The 17,553-nt window shown below is 42.0% G+C and overlaps 1 long non-coding RNA gene across 1 annotated transcript in view; it reads left to right on the forward strand.

Moving 5' to 3' along the window:
* LOC139692252 (uncharacterized) overlaps positions 1-17,553 on the forward strand; it is a 515,972-nt gene that overhangs the window by 351,404 nt on the left and 147,015 nt on the right. Inside the window, exon 3 of the long non-coding RNA XR_011701720.1 lies at positions 16,605-16,816. This is a non-coding gene — a long non-coding RNA (uncharacterized lncRNA). The remainder of the gene's footprint in view (positions 1-16,604; positions 16,817-17,553) is intronic.

Genomic DNA, 17,553 nt, shown 5'->3' on the forward strand with positions numbered 1-17,553 from the left:
ATCCCCTTCAACACGCATGCGCGGTTTGGGTTCGTTACATTCATCCAGTGTAATTTGAGAGGCGTATTCTAGTGCTATGTCAACGCGACTTTTCTCGAATCCAGAACTTGACAGCTGCCTTCACTTCATCGTCCGAGGTGTAATGATTACCCTTGAGGTGTCTCTTAAGTTGAGGAAAAAACAAAACTCGTAAGACGCATGATCGAGGGCATAAGGAGGGTTTTGTTTGTTCTCGTCTGTGAGACGGCGTGGTACCCATCTTGCACAGATTTTATGGTATCCCAATTGTTCAATAATGAAGCCGACACGTTCCTTGGATATTCCAATATGGTTTGTTATACGCTTTTCAGTGATTCGGCGGTCATTTTGAAACAAGTCTTCGACGAGTTTGCGGTGTTTATCGTCTGTGGCAGTGATCGGACGTCCGCTTCATCAACATTTATGAATTTTCCAGGCTCGCAACCACGAAATTCTACTACCCATCGATTTACCGTAGACCAATCAACAGCATCGTCTCCATTAACAGCCTTTAAACGACGATGAATCTCAGTAGAAGTCATTTTTTAGCAGGTAAAATTTCGAAAACAGCGCGCTGTTTAACTCGCGTTGACATAGCACTAGAACACGTCTCCATGTTCCGCTTCTCAAGATACACTGGATGAATCTAACGATCTCAAACCTGAGCATGCGTATTTAGGGGGAATGCTACTTCCACGTGCCACTAGGAGTGATTCTGAAGGTCATTTTGTTTTAGGTCTGCAAGCTTTTGTGCGTTATTTTTCAGCCTTCCCTCGTATTTTAACATTTTCCAGATTAATGGGCAGTTTTTTAAATATTGATAGATTTAAGATTGATTTTTATTGTAAATATCGATATGGACGAAAAGACTGTGTGCATTACGCTCTCATATCATCGAAATATGGCAGGGCCTACTATTCATCGGCTCTTGTGCGTACGGCGCTGTGGAGTTGTTTTCAATGCAGATTGAGGATTTCAAAGAAGCTGCGGGAGATGCCGCGGCAGTAACTTTTGACGGAGTCGTCCGGGATCCCAGTCTAAGCGAGAACTCTTTTATGCTTCGAAAGTGCGGCAGATTGAAGAATTAATTGCGTCTAGTTCAGTAGGAACTTGCCATTTAAAATGCAACTGGAGCGTACCTTATCAGAAGTTAAACCCTTTATCCTATCTAAGTTCAGAAGTTTAACTTTGAACTCCTGAGTGTTTTGTCTTTAAAATTTCTACGATTGATTATTTCCAGGTTCCGTGAATCGTAACCGGCTATAACAACGTATATCACCGGGATCCGGGGAAACCTTGTACATAGTCACGGATAGGAATTATATTGCATTCTAAAATAGTTTCATAGTACAATAGGAATATACAATTATTGCGTCATTATTTTAGGCAGTACCGAATTATTTTAAAGAGTATTCCATTTTTTTTAAACTACCAATTTGATCAGCCAAATAGAGAAACTGGCACGCTGACGGAAATAGGAAAAAAACAACATAACCGCGAACCGTTAACTAGTTTAGAAAATCTCTAAGGGTGGAGCCATTAATACGAGTACATGACCATGTGCAAAAATGAAACCACAATCCTTTTCCTCCAAAGTCACTTGAAATGATATAAACTTTAATTTAAATTAATATTCGTCTTGAATTTTATTAAATCCAAAACTATTTCCTAAAGGGGGTTATTGATTCCGCCTCGGACGATGGCATCAAACGGGGTTGCGGTGTCTCTCATTTGCATTCCCCCCTATCGTAAGCGAAAATTTGAAAAGTACAAGGTCTATCCCAAAAGTGGTATGACTTATTTTTCCCCGGATGGACAGACGCACGGGCGGCGGTTTCTCTGGCTGAGTGCGAGGGCGGAGAGTCTCGGGAACGGTTGGAGGCCGGTGGCAGTTGATTCCCAGCCTTCGTGGAGTGGAAATCGTTCGTTTGCGAAATCTCTACAACGTGACCTCGTTACACTCCGTCATGAACCGGTTATTGGAACAGTGCTAAGCCATCAAATTTTGCGTGAAACTGGGCAAAACCGGAAAAGAGACTCATGAGATGCCCAAGGCAGCTAATGGTGATAACCCTATGAGTAAATCGGGGCTTTTTGAGTGACGCGAGATGTTTCAGGAGAGTAGAGAAGATGTTGAAAATGCCGAACGTTCAGGACGCCCTTTGACCTTAAAAAGTGAAAACAATCTGGCAAAGGGGAAGGCGTTTTCGGATATGGATCGCAAATTGTGTTCGCATGGCTTCTGATGAACTTTGTATCCTTAAAAGTGATATGTATCGACTTATGACCGAAAACTTGGTGGTGAGAAAGGTTCGAAAGTACGATGTTGGTAGCAAGGCAGCTAGCTTATAGGGATAACTCCATGGGTAGGTTGGTAGGGTGTTTTTGAGTGGCACGAACTGTGTCCGTAGGGTAGAGAAGATGTTGAAGACGCCGAACGTTCGGGACGCCCATCGAATTCAAAAGGTGACGAAAATCTTGCAAGGATGAGGGATTGTTTGGATAGGGATCGCAGATTAAGTTTTTTTATTGCTTATGATAAACTTGGCACTTCTAAAAGTGATGTACATCGACTTTTGGCCGAAAATATGGGTATGAGAAAGGTGTGTGCGAAGTTGGTGTCGCTCACGGACGAACAAAAGGAAACTCGCCAGCGGATCTGCCAAAACCTTCTCGACCACGTGACTGAGGATTCACATTTTTTAGACGATGCCCCACCAGACTTCTTCCTCCCCCCCCCCCCTCAGTCCGTCCTCGATCCTCTGATCTATAAGCCGACGGTGGTGCGGAGTCTTGTTGCGCCACAAATCTGTGTGAATCCCTTAATATGGAATCACGGGCCCCCCGCGCCCGTGATTCCACATTATCACATCGGAAGTCCTTTATTTCGGAGAAAAACTTACCCCTCGCGGCGAGTGAGAGAGAAAGGATTCCCAGTTTCTGGAGTATTCCCTTTTGGAGAAGGCGCGGACGCTTTTGCAAGCCAATAAAAACTTGTCGATGACGTCTCCGGGATTCCGCGCGAAGTGTTGAAAAGGGTCGCGGATTATTTTCGTCTCGAATTGGAAAGCGGGCGAGGGTGTGGTGGGAAAAGGATTCGCGGAGAGAAAAAAAAGAAAAGGAGATGAGGCAAAAGGAATGGGAACTTTCTATTCTTTCGAGAAGAAAGGGTCTCGCCGTAAGCTTTGTAGGCGGGGAAAGGGATAATACTACGTAGGGGTAATGCCGCCGGGGAAAGGGCTTCCGACGAAGACAGACTCCTCCCTCGGTTCATTTATGTTTCTGTGTGTTACATCCTCGGGGGTCTGGCGAGCAATCTCTCTTCCTCTCCGCCAGACAAAGGCTCGTGTTCCCTCATGTATTTCTCATGTCTGGGAACAGATTTCATTTCCCAAAAATCACTTCGTTGCGTCCTTCAGGAAAAATTATACGCACGAATGTCATCAGGGGTCGCAGTCGTCATCCTGCATCGCCAGTCCAGGAGGAGTGACTTTCACCCCCCCCCAACCCCTCCCCTCCCCCCCAGGGTATCCCCTTCCTCGTCATTCTCTTTGATTTTTTCTTTGGCTCCTTGTATTGATTTGTCCCTTAAATCATTTCGCCTGATCCATCCTTCTTCCAGAATTCTCTCCCCTTTCAATGATGCCTTCCTTTACAGTCGACGAGGGTGACTCAAATGTTTCTCCTCCCCATCGTAATCCACATGTAATGGAATACTTTTTGTTTTGAATAGAAATGTTTCGTGTCCTGTCGGATGCCAATGTGTGATGTGTGTTTGTGTATTTATATTTACTCTTGTTCTTTTTTTGGACACATTGATGTTTATCCTTGCTTTTGACTTTATGGATATTCACAGCTTCACAGAAATAATTATCTATTTTTTTAAATCAATTGGTTTTTTAGAAATAATCATGAAAAGGTCTGGTTGCATTCACAAAAATATGACTTGACGTTTAGCATAAAAATTTAATATTTCTGGAAACTCGATGATTAGGTTTCGTGTTTTTAGTTTGCAGTTTCATTCGTTCTAATAATTCGTTGCGTCACGATACAATTGGTATTCAAATGTTACTTGGAGATGACTATGCATAATACGAGGGTGATTCGAGAAGTACCCGGCCTGACCCAAAGATGGCGGTAGTTGTTTAAAAAATATCACTGTATTGGAATGTACGCAATCTATAAAGTATTTGTTTCAAGTTTGAAGACGCCACGTTGTTTAGTATTTGTTTGGCAGGCATCAACAGTGAACGTTGTCAGTGAATTTGTGAAAATGGAGAAAATTGGTCATCGTTATGTGATACAATTCTTTTATTTTAAGGGCCTCAGTCCAACCAATATTAAAATTGAACTGGATGCTGCTCTGGGTGAGTCTGCTCTTCCGTTTACAACAGTAAAATATTGGGTAGCAGAGTTTAAACGAGGCCGTACGAGCTGTCAAGACGATTGGTCGACCAAATGAGGTGACTACTCCAGAAACGGTGAAGAAAATCCACAAAGTGATACTGGATGATCGTCGACTGAGAGTGCGCGAGCTAGTACACTTAGTATACATATCAAAAAGTGCAGTACATTGCATATTAACTGGAAATTTGGACATGAGAAAGCTGTGTGCAAGATGGCTCACACTCGAGCAAAACCAGTGTCGTGAAGATGTTTCAATTGAGTGTTTAGCAAAGTTCCACAGCAACGAAGCAGAATTTTCAAAATACTCTGGATGAATGTAATGACCTCAAACCTGCGCATGCGTGTTGAGGGGGATGTTACTTCCTCATGCCACCAAGAGTGCTTCTGAAGGTTATATTGTTTGTGGTCTACAAGCATCTCTGCATTAGTTTCCATTAGCCTACCCTCGTAATTAGAGTGTACCTATGTCGTCAATAATACGAGGTGTTTTTAGCATAGACCTTAGGTCCTCACCCCTAAGGGCTTAGGACTCGGATCTGTGGGGTCCCTCTGGACTCAGGCAGCCACGATAACCGTAGGTGTTATTTTTCCGGTATCAGTGAAACTGCTGGGAAAATAAAGAGCCCTGTGTAGGGTGGACTTAAATACGATTTATTAATTAGGTTTAATAAAGTATGAGCACTATTCTAACCCTTCAAATCAACCTTCGGGCTAATTACTGTAGTGCCGGTGGGCATTGTGTCGATAGTATAATGATGCCTTTCGATTATATTTTCCCTGGTATTTTTAGATTCCAGGAAATCGCAGTTATGTTGTGAATATTCAGCCCTTGTACTTTGCGCCTCGATTATCCTCTTGAGGGCTTCCTTCGTTCGTATCTGTTGACCAGGTTTTCATTTTTAATGTCAGATCTAGTGATTTTGTCTGCATTTCGGTGATGTCAACTGGTATGCAGCAGCAGGCGTTATATTTACCAGAAGGTCTTTTTCTTGTTTCTTAAAATTCAAAAACTTACAAAGTCAATCAAATATTGGCTCTTACGTTGGCGGAAGGAAGAGAAATGAAGCGGGACATGCGTAATAATATGTTCGGGAACGCGTGCCATTGAAAAATGTTTAAATTATTCTGTTGTGATTCTCCATCAGAAATAAATAAACGAGATTTCTTTTTACTGAGACATGTACGAGTGATGCAGTACTTTAAGTCGGACTTATTTCGTTAATTTCTCGATTGACCCTATTGCATACACGATGGATGTGTTGCAGAGTTACATTTAGTGAGCCATTAAGTGCCTTGTGCATTTATCGAATGACGAATATCTTCTCATTGGTATATTCTGCAAATCGAACAAAAATTCTGTTCCAAAGGCCCAATAATTATATTTAATACGGTTTACGGTGAGATTTAAAGTTCTCATTGTCTTAATTTTGTTCTCTTCATTTTTAAATTATGATTATAAGACACATTAAAGTATTAGGGTGAATTTACCCGAATATATATATATATATATATATATATATATATATATATATATATATATATATATATATATATATATATATATATATCGATGAAATCTGGATTACTACGGTACTTTCTGCAAGTAATCTTTCGCCGATTAATGCGCCGATATGTTGAACGTGTGAAGGCTTTCAAAAAACAGGCACGGTGTTCAAATTTCTCATCCAATCCATCAAACCATCGTGAGTGATCTTTCTTGTGGAGAGCGTCCCATCGAATTCACCCGCGCGTCGCCATTACCAGTGACATTATCGCCACCGCGCCCAGGCGCGCCAACTGAGCGGCCCAAATTTGGCTTTGGTGTCCTAACCCTAACCTCAGAACCAACCCCCCCCCCTTCCCGTCCTCGTCGACCCTTCCGTGTTCCTCCTTCGCGTGAGGCGACGTTTCTTTCTTTGTTCGTGGAAACCGCAGAGATTTGGAACAGGAGATTAAGCCGGCGAAATGGTTCGTTGACGAGGACACGCCCAAAAGTCTCCAAAAGGGCAATCGATCAAATCCATTCTTCCGCCCGGGGGGGAGGGGGGGGCGCTCTTTTCTTTTTGAATATATTTCTCCTCGACCCCCCCATGATTCCATCTTCCGAGCGTGCGTGAGTCGGCTGACTGTATTTATTTATCTCCCCGAACTGCCTAGCGTTTCTTCAGAGGGGAGGCTCTCTCCGCTTGATGTATCCTTATATTTCGTCACTGAGGGGGGAGAGGGGGCAGGGGAGCGGAAGTTTGGAAATCCATCTTAACGGGGGACAGTCGCAATTTCGCCGCTCAATTGTCTTCGCCGCGCACTTCCTCCGCGTCCCACCCTTCTTCAACAATGCTGTGGTAAACACTATTGCGCCACGCGCGCATCGCCAGAACGCGATCATTGTTGGTGTCGCCAGTGCGGACGCAGCGCAAACCTCTCGCTCTCGAACAAAAGAATTCTTGAATTCCAAATGTGTCGAACCCCAACGCCTAATCCAAAGGACCGTTCGGAAGAAGTTTGAACCTGAATTTATTGATGTCAAAGGTTAAATCGGTGCAAAATCGAGGTGAAATGAACCAGCACCAGATCTAAACGAATGTCGAATCAATGCGCAAAACGTCCGTTCTCCAATTCCACGTTCAAATTACAAGGAGCCTTCGGTGAACACCAAGGTACAATACTGTCAGCGAAAATATGACTCATTAGCGATGAAAAGTAAATAGACCCACGCTGCTACAGAAACCTTCACGATATCTGTGATGTCAGATCGAGAAAATAAGGTCATTGAACTAAAATGGGGAGTTCGTTCTCCGCTGCTTTCGACTTGGGACTTCGGCGCGACTGCATAAACGTACCCCAAGTAGTTTTGATCCAAGTCGCGCACTGTTTTGGGTACTGGTGCAAGTTCTCTTATTTCGCCTTTTCGGGGTAATTAAGGACACCCGCATTCTCTGCTCATGGCGGGATTGGTGACTTAGGGATTGCAACCACGTATTCGACCTACGACGCATTTTTTTTTATATTCCCATTTCCCATCCTCGGTTTCTAAACTCCGTTGATGGTCTGAAAAGAGAGAGAGACCACTTGGAAGTTGTGTACGAAAAAACTTCGATGTGTACGCGGAGAAAGAACCTGAGTGGTGATATCGCGAACACCCCCTCCACCTTCCTCCTCCTCCCCTCCCCCGTCCCTTTCACTGAAATGGTCTTGGCGATTACAGGGTTTTGCTCTCTCGATGTTGGTCTCTAAGGCTTTGTTCAGGGTGTAGCAGAATAGACTCCCTAGTTTTAAAAATCACTGAAGAGCGCGCAGATAAATTAGCAGGGTTGGAGTAGTAGCGTTAGCAGGGGGAAACAACTCCTATTTTAGTAGTTACCATGCAGTGGCCTGGTAAACATAGAGGATTTGTCTTGGAAACGTTCTCCAAGAATAATATTGGTGTGCTGGCGACGCAGAGGGCAAATTATATAATATGCATGGAAAAGAAATACACGGAATTTCACTCAATTACGATCGATCGGTAATAGGTTGTTGCGGTTTTGCGTCGCCGATATCATAATTCCCGGAACAATAGGCGCGAGTGTTTGGGGGAGATCCCTCCTTGTTGGGCGGGAGTGGGAGAATGGCATTGCGGCATTGCCGACTGCGGCTTGGCACCGTGACTGGTACACCCTCTTAATGCGCCCCATTTGCCGCTTGACTGGGGGTCACGGGAATGAGGGGAGGGGAGAGGCACGCTACGGAAATCGATCTTCGACCGCGTGGTTAGCGCGGGAAAGGTTTCTCCTCGAACGCACATCTCGCGTTCATAATGCGTTTTGAGGGCAAACGTACGCTTCAAGACCCCCTCGACCCTTTAGACTGGCAGTTGGAGTGGCGCGAGTGAATTAAGAGTTTGCAAGGCCATAATAACATTACATATTGATATTGTACCTTGACGCAATTTGGCCGTATGATGCAGAATCATAATCGGTTAAGCAGCGGACTGTTCCCAATTCCTGTTAAAAATTTGAAACATTAGTGAATGCAATAGTCATTGCCATTTCTTACGAAATTTAAATTAAATATATAAATATGAAATATTTGTGAGAAATTTTGAATGTGTAATTAAAAGTGAATACACCTGAAACATTTTATGAAACATTTCAGTTTACACACACACACAGGAAAAATGCCTTGCATCTTTGTGTGTGTGTGTATATGTATAGATATGTATATATATGTGTACGTATATATACATTTATATGTGTATATATATAGTATATATATATATATATATATATATATATATATATAAAAGTAATCTACCGCTAAAGGTAGGTTTTTGGTTGGACATAACTACTAACAAACATTTTATTACTCCTAACAAAACACAAAATCCATCATCCTACTCTATATCAGGTCCGTCTTCTCTCTCTGAGATCTCTGAGTACTTTCTTCCTCCCTTCATCCCGTCCAACATCCCTATCCTGTTCCTTCCCTTTCCTCTTTTGCCCAACATTCTCCCCTCTATCACAGTCTTCAACATCCCGCTGCCGGTCAATACCCCCTTTGGCCACTTTTCCTGCCTCCATAGGATCGCTCCCAGCAAACCCCTCCCTTCGCCCACCATACCAAGTACTTCCTCGTTTGTTTTCTTCTCTGTCCATTTCACCTTCTCCAATCTTCTCCACACCCACATTTCAAAAGCCTCCAGTCTACGTCTATCCTCCTGCTTCAATGACCACGTTTCCGCACCGTACATAGCCACGCTCCAAAATATCATAGTTTTTACGAGTGTTTTCTTAACATCCTTACTCAGCGTCCCCGTCATCAAATCCCTCCTCCTTGTGAAAGCCTCTTTGCCTAGCGCAATTCTTCTCCTTACGGCCCTACTACTTTGACCGTGTTGCTCCAAAACACTACCGAGATACGTAAACTGTTCTACCTGCTCTAGTTTTTGCCCTCCTATTTTAATGTTAAGCGTAGCCTTTTTCTTTCTAGAAAATCGCATAACCTTTGTTTTATTAATATTGATTCTCATCCCATACCTGTCGCATTGAATTTCCAATTCACTAAGCAATACTTGCAAAACCTTGGCTGACTGACAAACTAAAACTAAAGCTTGGTCATCAGCAAACCAAGCTGATTTAACGAATTCCCCGCCAACTTTCATTCCTACCTCCAGTTCTTCCCATGCCTCTTCAATCATTTCCTCTGCATACAGGTTGAACAGCAACGGTGATAATGGACAACCCTGCCTTACACCTCTTCCTAACACTGCCCAACCGGACTCCCCGTTCCCCACTCGCACCTGAGCAGTCTGAGATATGTACAGGTTGCGTATTAGTTCCTTTCCCTCCAATCTATTCCTATTTTCTGCAGAATACTCATTAGTTTTTCCCAATTCACTCTATCAAACGCTTTTTCGAACTCTACGAAACAGGCAAATACCTCCTGGTTGTGTTCTATATTCCTCTCGATTAATAATCTCATTACTGCAATGGCATCACGTTTACCTCTCCCCTTCCTAAACCCAAACTGATCATCCCCTAAGTAATCTACATCTACATCTACATCTACTCAATACCCCGCAAGCCGCCGCAAGGGCGTGTGGCGGGGGGTGCTAGGACACCACCCATAATTTAGAAAAGAAAAATAATTTTAAAAAAAATCGCATGCAATAACGACAAAATCATATATAAAAAAAAACATGGCATACATTCATGCATGAACACTTACACCCCACACACATGCAAACACTCAAACTACCAACTAACATACACATGCACCTGAAAGTATACCTAACATCTCTATAGTGTGTAATTTTGTTCCGACTTGTAAATTCAAAGTTTTTAATATTTCTAAAGTGACTTCGGTTTCTTGCTATTATGATTACTGATTGTTCGGGGAAAGAATGAGTATTTGTACCTATCTGTCTTGGAATCTATCTCCCTTAGTTTATCTTTGTGGTCTGATCTACCTAAGTAGTGTGGGGCCATTATAATTCCTTCAGTGTCATATTTAAACTCGTTTGTTCTGAACCTTTCTAAAAGTCTAAGCCTCGCTTGTTCTCTCCGCACTTCAAGTGGTTCCCAGCCTAAATCCCCTAAGAGACCTGTCACACTTGTGTTTTTATCATAACAATTTTTAACAAATCTAGCGGATTTTCTCTGGACTTTATCTAATTCTTTTTGCCAAATTTTCTCCCACGGATCCCAAATACTTGCGGCATATTCCAAATGAGGTCTAACTAGAGCAAAATAACACCTCTCTTTAACTTTTTCATTACATTTCCCCACCACCCGTTTTATGAAGCCAAGTTTCTTTAAAGCTGATCCGCATATTGTCCTGATATGTGCTCCCCATGAAAGGCGTGGTGTTAGAACAACCCCCAAATATTTAACTTGATTTGCCGTAGTCAATACTGAACCCTCTATTTTGTAGTTTATATCCTGTTCCTCGCTTCCTTTATTCCAAAATTTCAAAACTGCACATTTATCTATATTAAGTGTTAATCCCCATTTATTGCACCATCCCGAGATATTGTCTAAGTCTCTAGAGAGTAGCTCGCGATCTAGTTGGCTCCTTATTTCCCTGTATATCACCGTGTCGTCAGCAAATAACCTTAGATTGCTACTAACGTGTGTGCTTAAGTCATTTATGTATATTAAGAACAGAAGAGGCCCTATTACACTTCCCTGGGGGACGCCCGAAGTAACATCTCTCTCCGTTGAGCACAACCCATCTATGACTACTATTTGTTTGCGGTTTGACAAGAAGTCCCTAATCCAATTAATTATTTTCTCATTGATCCCATAGTATTTAAGTTTGTGTAACAATTTATTGTGTGGGACCTTGTCGAAGGCTTTTTTGAAATCCAGGAATACTGCATCGACTTGGGTGTTGTTTTCTCCCGATCTAAGTATATCGTGAATGAAGAGACCAAGTTGTGTTTCGCAAGATCTGCTTTTCCTAAATCCGTGCTGGTTGTGGATTAGTATTTTCCTACTATCAAGAAATTTCATAATGTTAGTAAAGTAATCATTTGCCCTACTCTCTATATTTTTTTATGATCCTAAGAACAACTTTAGCTGCGTGGGATATCAAACTAATTGTCCTATAGTCCTCACATGACGTGGCCTTTACCTTTTTCGGAATAGGAACTAAAACTGATCTCACAAAGTATTCCGGCCAGATTCCCTCCTTATAAATACTACAGATCAGCCCATATAGCCTCTTCCTCCCACATTTTCCTAAGCATTTTAAAAGTTCCGCGGGAATGTTATCTACCCCCACGGCCTTATTTAGTTTCATCTCCCTTAATGCCCTTTCTATCTCTTTGTCTAGTATGCCTGGACCTACGCTATCTTCCTCTACATCATTTCCTTTTCCTATGTCTAACTTTGTTGGTCGAAGGTCTTTACTATAGAGTTCTTCTATATACTCCTTCCATCTCTCTTGGATCTTTCCTGCGTCAACTATTACCTTACCCGCCTTATCTCTAACTGTTAGCATAGCTCTTCCTTTCTTACTTCCCGATAACGATTTAACTTTTCTGTACAGCGCACCGATTTCACCCTTCCTCTGCAGACTTTCCATATCCTCGCACTGCGTCTTCCACCATGCGTCTTTTGCCTTATTTGTTGCCCGCCTCAATTTATTGTCCAATTCTTCGTACTTCATTTTGCCTAATTCTGTATTTATATTCTTCCATGTTCGCCGTTCATCCATCTTTGCAATCAACCCATCCGTGATCCATGGTTTCCTAGTCCTTTTAGCGTTAACGGTTCCAATAGTGTCTTTTGCGGCTTTAGACAACCCTCTCTTGATCATTTCCCATTTTTCTTCGATAGTACTAAGCCCTTTACAATCCTCCATGATTTTCTCTACCGCCTGTTTGTATTCCTTCCTTTTCAACCCATTTAATGCTTCTACATTCCATTTTCTAACTCGCCGCCCCTGCCTTATCTCTTTGAAACTGACGCTACATTTCATAACAACTAAATTGTGGTCAGAGTCCGCATCCGCTCCCGGGAAGCTGTGGGAATTTATCACACTGTTCCTAAACCTGTGTCTAACCAGGATATAATCTAGCTGATACCTTTCTGAGTCACCTGACATTTTCCATGTATACCTGCGTCTTTTGTGATGTCTAAACCAAGTGTTGGTGATGACTAACCCCTGTTTCCTGCAGAACTCAACCGCTTTCCCCCCGCGGTCATTCCTCGTGCCTAAACCGTAGTCCCCGACCTCGTCACCATCTCTTCCTTCGCCTACCGTCGCATTGCAATTCAATCCCCCATCACCATTAAATGTTTTATATGTTATATTTTATATATATGTATATGTATATATATACACACACACACACACACACACACACACACACATATATATATATATATATATACTCATATATACAGAAGCAGATATAAGGAAAATGGATAGGAACACACATAAAGGACGAACATATATATATATATATATATATATATATATATATATATATATATATATATATATATATATATATATATATATATAACTTATATGAAAGTCCACGAATGTGAATAATAAAATACATCAAGGTAGCACTAGCGAGTAAAAAGAAAACTCAGAAACACAACAGAGAAAAGAAACTCACACGTTTTCGAATTTTCGGTTAAAATGTTTGTTTATGAGGCAATCTACCGGTTAAGGTAGATTTTTGGGTAGGCACAGCTACCAAATAAATATTTATATTCTCCTAGCAAAACACAACACAAGATCCTGTTCTACAATAAGCCCCTCTTCATCTCCTTGTACATCCTTCATCCCTTCACTCCGTCCAACATCCCTTTACTGTCTAGCTTAGGATCTAGTTTATGTCTAGATTTATTTTGAATATTATGTGGCATGCAATTACGAGTACTATATCTTCCAGCCGGAGTATCTCGTCTTATTTTTATATCAAATTTTATTTGCACAAATAATTGTGCTTAACTTTTATTTTCATTACACATTATAATTTTTTACATCCCAAGATATTGATTCCATTTCCGCATATTGTTGTGGGGGTTGGCTAACTTAAATAAACCATTTTTTCGTTTCTATATTTTGCTAAATTTAAATTATTATAATGTTTCTTTGTCGTTGTGTTTGTGTGGGCAATGTATGAACCTGCTGATAGGAGGGCCCAGGTTCCTCCATCTTCACCCAAGCTGTTTGATTTGCGAAAAAGCCAGTTCGTTCGCGGAAACCTCGGGCGCCACAGGGCGCACAAGTTCTGGCCGCCTTCCTCTGATTTCTAAATGTCACACACCGTGTTGAGCCGCCTTAATGCATGATGGGCTCTTTCTTGGCGTATCACTATAGCCTCCGGGTTGATTGCTGTGATAATCCTAACATAGAAACCCTTCTATATTAATTGAGGTGATGGCGGATGAGGATTAAATGAGGTAATCTTTTGGCGAATATTTACCAAATCATGGACCTCCAAACGTAACATTCTGACATTAGAGCGTGAGGGAAGTATTCAAAGGTAAAGAAAACATGTTTTTGCTAATAGGAGGCTTATTTTACCTCCGTACACCTTCAAAAATTTGAATACTTCCGTCAAAGAGCATCATAATTCTCACTGGTTTGTAAAATGCCGATTTTTTTCGTAGTACATGGTATTTTATAAAACGTACTAGGAAAAGTTTCGGAAAAATAGATTGATTTCCAATATTGCTTCAATTCCTCATAATTCTTCAAAGTACAGCCTTTGAAAGTCGACACACTTATGCCAGAGCGGCTTTTCCACGACTTGTAGGCTCCGTTTTAGGCGGATTCCGGAAGGTCCTTACGGGTACGCGTGCAAGCTTCTTTGACGGCACTTGGGGTCCCATGGTGGTTTTATTTGAGGTTGGATAACACTTTTAGGAATAGAAAATAGTCTCCTGGTAGTCGGAAATAGTCGGGACTGTAAGGGGGTTGGGGAATCGTCGCGATATCGTTTCAGAAGGTCTTCGCAAAAGGGCTGATACTCGATTCTGCTTTTTGTCGTCCGTAAAGACCTTCGGCCGGATGAGTTTAGCGCAGGGTTTTCGCATCCCAAAATTTGCAATAATAATGGTGTGAACAGTCATCTTAACAATTCCAATAAGATCTGCGACACGTAGGGACACTTTCTCGAATAAACTGAAATCAGCACTTCACGCACATGTCAGAATTAAATATTGCTACCGATTTTTTAAACCTTTTATATCGCGCGGGAGAAAATTAGCTGAAGATCAAAGTGTATCTCTCACTTTTCCATTCACCTCGATTAGATTATGAATATTGGCAATTTATCGTATTTATATTTGCGTTTTAATGACAACTTGTTCATTTTAAAGTGAGCCGGGAGAAGGATTCGGTAAAAAGCCTCGAATAATATAATTATGTACCGTGGTTAAAATGGCAATGATGAATCAGCCTTCTCATTCTTAGAGGGACGGCAAAATAATTTAACAAAACGGAAAGTACTTGAGAATGAGTCGAAAAAAAACACCGCGATGTGTGGCAAGACCCTCGCGAAAGACATGGGCAAGTGGGACCACATCGCATTTTCCCGTTATCAGTCATTGAGGAGGCTTTTGCCGCGGCGTGGTGAGTGCTTGGCCATTGGCGGCCGTGGGAAGTGTGTTGCCGGCGTGGACCTTGACCGACACTTGCGGTCGAACTCTCGTCTTGTCTTCCGCGCGCAGTTTCGTGGTGTGCGAACGGGAACCATCAAACTCCCCAGCTTAATTCAAATTTCGCCGCGCAATTAAGTCAGGTGAGTCGAGCTAACTGTTGATTGCCGGGTTAGTAATGAGGCACGAGGCCACCGCTGAGCAATACAACGGACGCTTTCTCATCTCATATGCTTTTTTAATTCATGCCACTCGGCTGGAAAGTTGCCTGCGATCTAATTTCGAAAACTTTTTTTTTCTGTGCCGCGAACACCAAAAACAATCCAGTTATCTCGTGATTAAAAAGTGTTTATCGCGATTAAGTTGAAAGCGGGGTCAAGTTGTTATTTCCCGTATGATTAATTTTCCGGAATAAAGTTTATGTTCGAAAGTGATCTTTGGTCGATTGCCTGTAAATCCACTGCAACCATGTCGTTACGTTATCCGTCTTCACAGTTGACCATCACCCCGGCGGCGAATGTCTTGATTCTTTGGTCAATAAATGGCATTTTAGTTCAATTTAAGTTTGTGTATTTTGCATTTCTTCCTCTTGCGGTAATGCATCCCAGAGAAAGTAGGAGAAATGCAACGTAGAGCAGCTAGGTTTGCGAAAAGTTGTCGTGAACAAGGTTGTAGGGTCACGACACTATTGGAGGAATTAGGATGGGAGCACCTAGTTGACCGTAGGTTTAAGTGTACTCCGTAAATTTGAGGCAGGTTACTTATCTCAGGATGTTCAAAACGGGGATCGAGGCGGTGCGGTGGCTATCGTACTGGCTTCCCACCAAGACGACTGGGGTTCAAATCCCGGCGGTGGCGGGCTTCTCTCCACCCTTCATCATTTCCTGTCCATCCCTAATTGTGCAAATGACCTCAGCTGTCGGTCGCCTCCCCTAAATACTGCTGCCATGTTTAATACATATTACAGGTCCCAGCTTACAACGATAGCTCTGATCACGAACGTAAAATCAGGGAGATTTACTGTAAAACGGATAGATTTTCAAATGTCGTTTTTTCCTCGTACCATTTGAGATCAAAATGAATATGACAGCAATCGCGTTAGAGATAATTAGAATTGGCAATGTATGTATATGTTTTTTAATATCCTGCATGCTATATTTTTTATTTTGTAGACCCATATTTTAAGTTTACCGCATGATTTGAGCATACAATCCTGATATTGAATATTGTTGTATTTCAGTACTTTCTTTTGTGCGATTAAAATATTTTGAGGGCATGATCAAACTAATATTTGTGTTTCGATGACAGGATTGGATTTATTCATGATTGCTTGTTGAGTTAACACCCCCCCGCCACACGCCTGTAATGCGGCATACGGGGTGTGTATGTGTGTAAATGAACCATGAGAGAACTCTTTTAGTTCGCCTTCCAGATTTTTTTAAATTGATGATGTCATAATTCATCTACCCTGTGAGGTGCTGAAATTCCCTGACAGGCCACGAAGCGTGTTTTTCTCTTTCATCAAGCTCTTTCATCATTCAAGGAATTTAAAAATCGTTGTTCCTTCCTTTGCAGATCGGCGCTGACCTGTCCACAGCCTGGCCGACTGACTATTCGGTAGGAGAAGTGGACGCGGGGGTCATTCGAAGGGCCGGCAATCGGGAGAGGGAGGTCACACACGGCAGCTGCGCAGCGGGCGTGAAGACCAAAGAGGAGCGAGGGGAAGAAAAAGGAGACGATCGCCGAGCGGCCGACACGACACTAAGGAAGGGGACGACGACATCCTGGTGAGTGCGCGCATCGCGTCTTCATTTGTTTTCTTCATCTTGCTCTCTGCTTTCACGGTTTGTTTTCCAGCGAATACGAGAACCACGTTACCGGTAATCTTTTTGTAACTACGCAAGTTTCTGAAAACGTGTCTGAAAAAACACGTATTTTTTTATGAAACGTACAAAACACAATTACTTAAGTAAGCTTCGAGAGGTATTCGCAAGACATCCATTGTGTACAAATTTTTAAGCAGTGCCCAGTAGCATCTCCTGTTTTAGGAAATGGATAATTGCTCTTCAGGAGTACTGACCTCATGCAATGGATTGAAAGCTTATGAATTGAAAAATGAATGGCTTTCATTTTTAAATATTGCCTTTGTTCAAACTTTGATTGGTCGTAGCGGAGATCACTACGACCAGATTTTGCTATTCGAGGTGTTTTCTGAAAATTACGGGAATTTTTTAATTTCGCGGGTTTGGAGAGTCCGATTGCTCATAATGTTTTTTATTAGTTTGGTATATACATGCCCCTAAAGTAAGGTAACATTTTCAGCTGTATTAATTGTATATACTTTGTCTGCGGCAGCCGCCGCTCTAAGGTTAGACGTGTTTTTATGAGCTCGGCGATTTTCGTTTGCTAAAAAAATGAATCAAAGAATTTTGTATCAAGCCTTAGTTCCGACGTCACATCCGTACACTTGTGTTTCGTCGCCTGTTATAACACGTTTCAGTAATTCTGCGTCGTCGTTGACTTC

This window comes from Hetaerina americana, unplaced genomic scaffold (assembly GCF_022747635.1).
Source record: "Hetaerina americana unplaced genomic scaffold, ioHetAmer1.1.p SCAF_4, whole genome shotgun sequence".
NCBI classification, from domain to species: domain Eukaryota; kingdom Metazoa; phylum Arthropoda; class Insecta; order Odonata; family Calopterygidae; genus Hetaerina; species Hetaerina americana.